Source organism: Amblyomma americanum, chromosome 1 (assembly GCF_052857255.1).
Source record: "Amblyomma americanum isolate KBUSLIRL-KWMA chromosome 1, ASM5285725v1, whole genome shotgun sequence".
Lineage (NCBI taxonomy): Eukaryota > Metazoa > Arthropoda > Arachnida > Ixodida > Ixodidae > Amblyomma > Amblyomma americanum.
Window position 1 is genome coordinate 486377445 of NC_135497.1, and position 9189 is coordinate 486386633.

General features: G+C 47.6%; 2 non-coding genes across 2 annotated transcripts; both read right to left on the reverse strand.

Annotated features, from left to right (window-relative positions):
• Nucleotides 1–5332: 5332 nt before the first annotated feature.
• On the reverse strand, nt 5333–5494 carry LOC144116591 (U1 spliceosomal RNA). The gene has a single exon (XR_013311919.1). It is a non-coding gene; the product is annotated as a U1 spliceosomal RNA (small nuclear RNA).
• A 334-nt stretch (nt 5495–5828) lies between these two features.
• Nucleotides 5829–5987, reverse strand: LOC144116597 (U1 spliceosomal RNA). The gene has a single exon (XR_013311923.1). It is a non-coding gene; the product is annotated as a U1 spliceosomal RNA (small nuclear RNA).
• Between the last annotated feature and the right edge of the window lie 3202 nt (nt 5988–9189).

The following is a 9189-nucleotide window of genomic DNA, read 5'->3' on the forward strand; positions in this document are numbered from 1 at the left end:
CTTCTCTAAGCCTTACGTCTGCAGGCTTTGAAGGCAAACAAGGTGATTTCATCTGCGAAAATGACCAACCTATGTCGATAGTTTAGCCTTTAGAATCCGGTGGACTCTTTTGCTGTGTAAGTCGAACCATATTATCGCATCCTAAAGTGGATGGTTCATGCCGTGCACTCATCCTACCATGAGCTGGGCCAATGAGCCCGTGCAAAGGCACTCCACCGAGAGTACGGCTCCGAGCCGGTGAACGTATGGGTGGACGCTGCCTGCACAGGTGATGAAGCTACCGCAGCCGTGGAGGTCTCCTCTTCATCTGCCCTTCTCACACTTCCTTTCGCTCCAAACATCTCCCCAGAGGCTGCAGAAGAACCCGCCTTCGCAATTGTCATTACCCGCACGGAGGCCCGGTACATTTTAACGGACTTTAAAACTACAATTTTAAATTTTGTGCGAAGTGTGCATATTTCTCAGAGGCGGATCTTTTACCTTTGGATGCGATATTCTTGTTTGACTTACAATGCAAGTGATTCGGACGGATTCTCCAGGGGAATCTTTCGACACAGCTTGGTAATTTTCGCATCTGACATCTCCTTGTTTACCTTCAAAGCATGCTGATGCAAATGCTTTAAAAAACTTCGCCAATACCGTCGTCTCGCACCTCACCTCTCTGAATTAATTTGGTCAACGTTGCGTCGCAGCCTACGAAAATCACTCGGCAGTAACGGCGAAGCGTCGGAGAACCACCCCTATAGGCTCTCTGCTCTTACCGCAGTTAGGACACCGGATTCATGTGACAAGCGCATGTGTCTAGCTTACAAGATCGGACACTCAGGACGGTCTCATCACCTGCATCGCAACCAGGCACCTGAGTTGCACCTGCGTCGTACTGCGTCAGAGCCTGGACGCTACAAAAGGAGCCCTGAAACTTCGGCCGGTCACACTTAGCAGTAGCGGCGAAGCGTCGGAGAGCCACCCCTAAAGGCTCTCTGCTCTTACAGCGGGTTAGTTACAAGAGGGATCTGCTCACATTATTGTAACTTCGATTTGTACGCCTCGTCGCTACTGCTAGTTTAACTGCATGAGTTGCTGAACCTGCTGGTGTGCTCGAATACTGGATTTTGACGATGATTGCATGTATTGGAAACTGTTTGGAAGTCTACTCACCTTCTGCTAGCTATCCATGAGTAAGCAAGCGAAAGAGTTAACAAAAGATGTAGATGAATCAAACGCAATATATGGGTGGACCTCCGAAATTTGAAAGTCAGTGTCAAGCACTCTAACGACATATGTGACGTCAACGAAGTCAAAACCTAGATCAAAAAACTTCAAAGGCTGTCTAAACAAAATGATGAACTGAATGCTGAAAACCAAAAGCTTACTTAAAATATGAAGATCTCGAGCAGTATCTGGGAGCAAACAATATAGAAACGAATGGTGTACCTGAGGATTGTAATGCAACGGACATAGTGAAAAGGATAGGAAATCTGGTGAATGAGCCAATTGTTGACTCTTATTTTGATGTGTGGCATCGCTTCAGTGCCATTAATTCCGAAAGGAAGAACAATTTTTTCCGTTTTGTGTAGCGCTGAAACCGAGAAGAGCTCCTGACGAAATGCAAGCATCAGAACATCGATACCAAAGACCTTTACTATTCTGGCAAGGGTACATCTGTGTACGTGAATGAACACCTGACTGGCACAAACAAAAGCTTCTCGCTGCTGCCATTGCTCAAAAGAAAAGAGCCGGATGGAAGTTTGTACGGTTTACTTGCGGCCGAATTTTTGCAAGGAAGGGCGAGGAGGCAGACATTGTCAGAATCGCAAGTATGACAGATACTGGCAAGATTGCAAGCTAGACACTATAACCCGCATTCTTGTGTGCTTCAGAAGCTATTAAAATGGATAGGCATGAAATTTGTTCTTTTTATGACTGCCCTACATTCAACAAAATGCGCACAACTAAGAACTAACCGTTGGCGACCATACATTTGAACAGGAGTAGAGTGAAAAGCTATATAGACAATTTAGAAATGTACCTCGATTCTCTTGCTGTAAAATTTGATATCATAGTTCTAACTGAAACTTAGCTAAGAAAGGATAAAGTGCCTCCACACATTCAAGGCCGCTAGCAGAGAAAACACTAGAGGCGGCGGTAAAGCCATTTACTTTAGGTGTAGTAAGGAATATGTAATTCTTGATGACCTAACGAAGCTAAATGAAAATTGCAAAAGCCCATTTGTCAAAATGTCGAACGTGGTAGTCTGTGCACTCTGCAGTCTACCGTCTGGCATTGTAGCGCAATTCTTGTATATTTTTGAAAACACCCTGGAATTACTTGGGCGTCTGCTTACCTCTTTCGTTATTCTCGGGGATGTGAATATTGATGGTCTATCTGATCGACCATGTGCAAAAGAATTTGAACATATTGTTCATGAGCATGTGCGTAAAAATATGATAACCCAAGCAAAAAGGACTACTGCTGATGCAGCCACGAGCATTGATAACTGCGTCACAAACATGTAAAGCGAAAATCTTAGGGCCGGTGTGATGAGAGGCAATATCAGGGACCACATGCCAATCTTCTACCTGGTCTCTGTCGCAACAAAAAACCACGGTAAATAGAAGCCTAGTACGTCACAGGTCCGCAAAAAGACGTCGGAAAATTTTCGTTTTCTTTTAGAGCAAGCAACTTGGAATCATATTAAAAGGCTCCATCTCTAAACAGCTTATCAAAAATTTCTTCATCAGTTTCCTTCTATATACAGCCTTCCCTCTGCAAGAAAGTAAGACCAAAAATGGAAAAACAAGAAAACCAATGGTAACCCAGAATCTATACAAAATAAAAAGAAAGGAATAAATTGTGTCATGCATTTACAAAAACTCGCGATCCGGCTTTGCTTGTTGGGTACACAAAGATCAGGAATAGACTGAACTCGGACCTGAATAAACCCAAACTGTATTTTATCAGAATTAGTTTGTCCACATCAACAGAAACCAGAAAAAAGTATAGGACGTGATTAACCAGCTTTTGAATAGAAAGCAGACATATGACGCTGTGCAAGAAATCATAAAAGCAAAGAGCATATAAAAGGGCAGGAGCTGGCAGATGAAATGAATCGTCATTTTGTTAACATTGCTCAGTATGTTGGGCAAAATACGTGAGCGGATAGCTGTCCACAAGGACATAGACTGCCGCAGTCCGCTAGGCTTTGGCAATCTACTCGTGCTGAAATTGAGAAAATATTTGCGCAACTAAAAAAAGATGCCGCAGCTCGAGATGATGAAACACAAACATTGCCGCTGAAATACATTGCACCTATTATTAGCTTCATACTGGCACATATCATTAATGCGATGCTTCAGTCTGTAGATTATCCTGAACAGTTAAAAATGGTTAAAGTCACGCCCGTGTGTAAAGGTGGTGGCACATTAGACATGAACAACTATCAGCCAGTTTACATCCTCGCGCTTTTTTCTGAGATATTTGAAAGAGCTGTAAGTGATCGGCTCGTGTCCTTTCTTGAGAAGCATCAGATTATTACGCCTGCCCAATACACGCCCTAAAAGAAAAAAAATCAACGAAAATGGCTCGAATTCACATTAATGAAAAGATAGAGGTAGACATTGAACACGAACCTTTGACCGTAGGGATATTTTCGGACCTCTGTAATGAATTCGACACTGTACAGCACAAAATTTTGATAAAAAGCTTTATATCTATGGTGTGAGTCGAAAAGCACTCAGTTTATTTAAAAGTTACCTCTGTGATCGCTACCAGCACGTTAACATAATGATATATCATAGAGTAAAATCCAAATTCGGTATGGTGTGGTTCAAGGATCCATTTTAGGGCTGTTTTTATTCCTGGTATACATCAATAATATTACCTCAGTCCCTAGCTTTACCGACATGATTTTACATGCGGATGACACCAATGTCTTCTTCAGTGGAGAAAGGAAAGCAAGCTTGAAAATGGCTGCTAATGAATACTTACTTAAATTATCACGATGGCTTTTAAATAACAAATTGATTCCAAATACAAGTAATACAAAGCACATAATATTCAATGCAATAAATAGAAGAGACTATTCATCAATAAATGCAACGTATGACAGAACTGTGATAGAACTGGTAAAAGAACAAAAATTTTTCGGACTATGGTTCAGCTAACAGGTTTCAGGGACTATGCATGTTATTAAATTAAAAGGTGATTTGGCGCTAATAACTGGGAGCATCTACACAATCAGGAATCTGATACCCACCTCCTTAAAACCGGTATTATATTATTCTCTTTTTTTCTATATTATGTTATGGATTATTGGTCGACGGAACGACTACAGCCTATAATTATAATAAATTAACTATCGCACAAAAAAGGTGTTACGCTTGTGTCAGAACTAGCGAGGCGATAGACGCAACTTACGGATAGGGCCGTTTTTGGTTAAATACAACATGCTAAATGCAAACCAGGTCTACTACTTTAAACTGCTACAGTGGGTCCATCGAACCAAACCACTAATCATTGCAAGAGAACATAGCTGTGCATACCCGATCCGCGATCGTAAACGGAGAGCGCCTGTAATGCAAACTAATTATGGTCGCCAAAAGCTAAATTTTCAGTCTGCTAAGCTGTTGAATACCTCTGGAATGCATATGGTTTTCAACAAATCCTATACTGTTTCGGAATCGGAATGCAGACACTTCTTGGTTATTTAGCCGCCGTGGTCGCTGAGTGGTTATCGCCCTCGGCTGCTGGACCGAAAGACGCGGGTTCGATCCCGGCCGCGGCAGCCGAATTTCGATGAAGGCGAAATTATAGATGCTCGTGTGCCGCGCGACGTCAGTGCACGTTAAAGAACCCCAGGTGGTCTTAATTTCCGGAGCTCTTCACTACGGCGTCTACGGAGCCCTTCACTACGGATCCATGCGGATCGATTATGGAATAAACAGCAGCAAAGTCTGAAATTCAGTAACATTGGAAGTTCATCCAAATAATGTCATAAAATGTGGTTTCAGTTACATAACAGCACTACCACGGAGACTCCGTGTTCAAATCCTAATTCGCATCCAAAGCGGAAACGGCCGTAAAAGAAACATACATGCCACTGCGTCCGAAACATACATGCCAGTTCATGGCTCCCTAACCGGCGAAGGTGCAGGGGGACCTATAAAGCGAAGGACGCAATGGCGCTCAAAGGATGCCTAGCCATGGGTATGAGTGCGCTGCTTACGCTTCGCGCTTTAATCTCACCTAAATTAAGCGTATCTGTGATTTGTATGCGTCGTCCTTCCGCGAAAACTGGAAGTGTCATGTGATCTCTCTTTTGATTTGAGTACGGCAGGGGCTGGCGCGCACGCCGAAATCCCACTACCAAAAATTGTGCCACTGCTTTCCCAACTAGGAGTAGAGACGGGCTTCAGCTGGCCGTAATGCAAGGCACCGGCCTCCACCCGTGGACTCGGCCTCGTTGATCACCGAAGTCCCAGCACCTGGTAAAGATAAGATGGCAGGGATCGCTGCTTGCTGGGTGGCTGGTCTAAAGCGTCCACCATCACTTCTCCTGTGAGAGCAGCAGCTTGGTGAAAAGTATCTTGAGAATATCCCACGTGGTGTTGAATAAATGGGACGTATGTAGGATCTAATTTTAGGCGATGCAAATCTGACAATCATAGGTGGAAACAGGAAAGGCGGCTGATTAATACACTGATTTTTTTCATTGCAAATCGCTCTTAGAAGGACGGTTTTAATGGCCCAGCGCATGCACTCTCGCGATGCAGTTGCTTCGGGCTGCCGGTTGCCCCACGTGCGTGAAGAGTCCGCGCGCCGCGCCTTTTTAGGGCGCGCACGCCCACATCCCACTACCAAAAATCAAATGCACCAGCTTCCTCAATTAGGAGACAAGGAGAGCTTCAGCGAGCCGTAGTGCAATGCACCGGTATCGACTCGTGAACTCAGCCTCGTTGATCACCGACGTCCCCGCACCAGGTAAGTATGACTGGGACTGACTGACTGACTGACTGACTGACTGACTGACTGACTGACTGACTGACTGACTGACTGACTGACTGACTGACTGACTGACTGACTGATTGACTGACTGACTGACTGACTGACTGACTGACTGACTGACTGACTGACGTTGCTGCGAGGGAGTAGGAAAAGGAAAGAGCACGGGCCTGCCTACTGGCTCATGCCGAGCCACGCTCGCTGCCACGTGCTGAAAGTAGGAGACTTAAATGATAGGAGGGAAAGATAGAAAAGGGGCCCGCGCTAATTGGCCCATAGGCCCCGGGCCGATCCCGAAGGCAGTGCAATACCGGGCCGACCCGTGCCAGAGCGCGTCTAGAACTCCGCCATATTCCGAAAATAAGTTTAATAGCTCGAGTCCAAGAACCAGCAGCAGATGTAAATCAGGTATCCCCGCCGAGATCGTCTGGGACTGACTGACTGACTGATGTTTCTGAGAGGAAGAAGGAAAAGGAAAGAGCACGGACATGTCTACTGGCTCAAACCAAACCAAGCTCGCTGCCGCGTGCTGAAACTAGGAGGGGTAAAGGATAGGAGAGCAAAGAGCGAAAGACGCGCCGTGTTAATATGCCGCGGCCCGATCCTGGAGGCAGTGCAATACCGGGCCGACCCGTCCCAGAGTGCTTAAAGCAAGCACTCCGCCATATTCTAAAAATAAGTTTAATATCTTATGTCTAAGGACCCGCTCAAGATATTAAATCAGGTATCTGGTATCTTCTCCTTCTGTTGTTGCCAGGAAAAATGAAAAGGAAAGTGCACAGGCCTGCCCACTGGCTCTAGCTGAGCCACAATCGCTACCACGTGCAGAAAGTAGGAGAGCTTAAAGATAGGATAGAAAGATAGGATAGAAAAGAAGCGCTATAATGCCCCAGGCCGATCACGGAGGCAGTGCAATACCGGGCCAACCGGTGGCGGAAGCGAAGCAACCTTCAAGCACTCCGCCACATTTCCAAAAATATGTTGGGCTCAAATGGGACCCGGATCAGATATTCTATAACCGAAAACGGCCATGGGGCTACGAACCCTCTTTCAGTTTTCTGTCTGTCTGTCTGTTATTGCCAGGAAGCAAGAAACGGAAGGTGCACAGGCCTGCCCCCTGGCTCACGTCGAGCCACAATCGCTACCACGTGCTGATAGTACGAGAGTTAAAAGATGGGATTGGAAGACAGAATAGAAAAGCCGCGCGGTATAATGACCCAGGCCGATCCCGGAGGCAGTGCAATACCTGGCCAACCGGTGGCGGAAGTGAAGCAGCCTTCTTGCACTCCGCCACATTTCCAAAAATAAGTCCAATATGTTGGGTTCAAATGGGACCCGTATCAGATATTCTGCGGGTCCCAACCCATATGGATATCTGTCTGTCTGTCTATCTGTGTTGTTGCCAGGAAGAAAGAAAAGGAATGTGCACACGCCTGCTCACTGGCTCTAGCCGAGCCACAATCGCTACCACGTGTAGATAGTAGGAGAGTTGAAAGATGGGATAGAAAGAGAGGATAGTAAAGACGCGCTGAAGACAAGGCCGGAGGTTGAAGACGCGGAGGTTGAAGAGAAGTTTATTTACCACGGGCCTGAAAGGGACTGGCATCCCTCGCAAAAACAAAGGCACAGAACGGCGACTATTGTCGCCCAACCTAAACTAATGACATCCTTTGGCGACTAGCGTCACCTTACGTATGCAAAAATGCACGTTGGCATAAAATGCACAAATAAATAATCCATGAATGTCCAAAAGAGTTCAAAAGAGGGTCCATACGTGGGGGGGGGGGAAGCACGCGGGGCATTCACGCACAACACACCGCTCATGATCGCCGCACACAAAGATCGCACGGCACACTCAGGATATCAGGAGCTGCACGGTGACGCGGCCCCTGCTTGTGTTGATGAACCGGGTGCTCCATCGGCGCAGGAATTCTTCCTCATCGAGGGTGACCTAGTCTAAGCACGCCTGTTCGAACAGGCGCGCTCTCACCCTCTGCAACAATGGGAACATGGCCCACTGGGGTCGACCCTGCAAGGAAGCCACGCCTCTCCGCCGCCACAAAAGAAAAGCACCCACACACAGCAGAAGCCGCACAAACGACTCACGCGGCCTGGTGCTGTATTTCAAAGTCACAAAAAACATACGAGACATGAGCCGCCAAAACGTTCTAGCAACCACCCACTCAAACATGGCATGCTCTAGGGTTTCAGTGTTGCCACGCTGAGGACACCACGAAGAAGGGGCGATGCCCCACGCCGCGACACGGACTCCCGTGGGCAAGACCCTCCAGCCTCGCAGCCAGCCGAAGTCACGAACGTCTGGTGGAAGAGTGCTAGACGTCAAATCTCGCCACCGCACCCGCCTGCTCCGTTCGAGCTGTTCTAGAGCAGCCTCCTGGATAGTGAGGAGCTTGCAAACACGGGAGGCCTGTGTCTTAGTGACGTCGACCTCGGGCAGAGAGGCTGTGAGAGACTCGGCCGCCCGACAGACATACCTAAAGAACCTCGGCTGCTGTTCGGCTGAAGGACCTGTTACTTGACCAAAAAAGAGGCGCCGCGACGTCCCAAGAAGGTAGGCGAGAAGTCCCCTCCCCGGGTAGTCGTTGACGCTGACCAGGTCGCGGACGCCTCGGACAGCTAGAACACTGCACAAGGTGCGTAAATCGGGCAAGCTGAACCCGCCCATGCGCGTGGGAAGGCGGAGGAGCGCGCGAGCGACGGTCTCAGTCTTTCCAGCCCAGAAAAAAGCGCCACAAAGTGTGGCCAAACGACGCATGAATGTGCGCGGCGGACAGGCGACGCGAGCTGCGTAGAAGAGTGGCGCGCGCACAGATGATCTGATTACAAAAGCGCGCTCAGATAGCGACAAGCGAAAACGCGCTGCCACTGCGAGACATCGCTCTGCGGTCGTTCTTAACTGCGACCACGACTCGCGAGCTACCTCTCTTGAGGAGAGGAACACGACGCCAAAAATCTTAACCGTCGAGACCCACTCTACGCAACCCAGCAGGTCTGACGTGAAAGCGCCAAAGCGCAGAGCTTTGTTCTTGCCCCTGTTAATCAGGGCACCGGACAGCTCGCTGTAACACGCAAAAAGCCGTAAAAACGCTGCGTAGCTGTCCTCGTCCCGCAAATACAGGGACACGTCGTCAGCGTACGTGGACACCTTCACCTGACCTTGGCCAGGCA